Source organism: Propithecus coquereli, unplaced genomic scaffold, assembly GCF_000956105.1.
Source record: "Propithecus coquereli isolate 6110/MARCELLA unplaced genomic scaffold, Pcoq_1.0 Scaffold2, whole genome shotgun sequence".
NCBI classification, from domain to species: domain Eukaryota; kingdom Metazoa; phylum Chordata; class Mammalia; order Primates; family Indriidae; genus Propithecus; species Propithecus coquereli.
This window is the reverse complement of record NW_012144966.1, coordinates 18,001,671-18,003,061: the sequence shown is the minus strand read 5'-3', so window position 1 is coordinate 18,003,061 and position 1,391 is coordinate 18,001,671.

Here is a 1,391-nt window from a genome sequence, read left to right as displayed (position 1 = left end):
CTAATACAGTACGAGATCCTAACTCTCTTCAATTCTATGAAAGCTGAGAGAGGTGAGGAAGCTGCAGAAGAAAAGTTTGAAGCTAGCAGAGATTGGTTCATGAGGTTTAAGGAAAGAGGCCACTTCCATAACATAACAGTGTGAGGTGAAGCAGAAGTGCTGATACAGAAGCTGCGACAAGTTATCCAGAAGATATAGATTAGATAACTGACTAAGGTGGCAACATTAAATGGATTTTCAGTGTAGATGAAATAGCCTTCTCTTGGAAGAAGGTGCCATGTAGGACTTTCTTAGCTAGAGAGGAAATGCCAATGCCTGGCTTCAAAGCTTCAAAGGTCAGGCTGACTCTCTTAATAGGGGCTAATGCAGCTTGTGATTTTAAGTTAAAGCCGATGCTCATGTACTATTCTGAAAATCCTAGGACCCTTAAAAATAATTCTAAATCTCCTGTGCCTGTGCTCTATATATGGAACAACAAAGCCTAGATGATACCACATCTGCTTATAGCAGGGTTTTCTGAATATTTTAAGTCCACTGTTGAGATCTATTCCTCACAAAGAAAGATTCCTTTTAAAATATTGCTACTCATTGACAATGCACGTGGTCACCCAAGGGCTCTGATGGAGATGTACAAGGAGATTAATGTTGTTTTCATGCCTGCTACCACAACATCTATTCTGTAGCCCATGGATCAAGGAGTGATTTTTCCTTTCAAGTCTTATTACATAGGAAATATATTTAATAGCTGCTGATAAATTGATTCCTCTGATAAATCTGGACAAAGTAAATTGAAAAATTTCTAGAAAGGATTCACCATTCTAGATGCCCATAAGAATACTGGTGGTTCATGAGAGGAGGTCAAATTATCAAAATTAAGAGGAGTTTGGAAGAAGTGATTCCAGCCTTCATGGATGACTTTGAGAAGTCCAAGACTTCAGTGGAGGAAGTAACTGAAAATGTGGTAGAAATAGCAATAAAACTAGAATTAGAAGCAGGGCCTAAAGATGTGACTGAATTGCTGAAATCTCATGATAACACTTTAAGGGATGAGGAGTTGCTCATGAGAAAAGGAAGTGGTTCCTTGAGATAGAATCTACTCCTGGTGGACATTCTGTGAATATTGTTGAAATAACAACAAAGGATTTAAAATATTATGTAAACTTTCTTAATAAAGCAGCAACAGGGTTTGATAAGATTGACTCCAATTTTGAAAGAAGTTATACTGTGGGTAAAATGCTATCAAGAATTGCATGCTCAGAGAAATCTTTCATGAAGAGAAGAGTCAATTGATGTGGTAAACTTCACTGTTGTCTTATTTTGAGAAATTTCCACAGCCACCCCATCTTTCAGCAACAACTACCATGATCAGTCAGCAGCGATCAACATTGAGG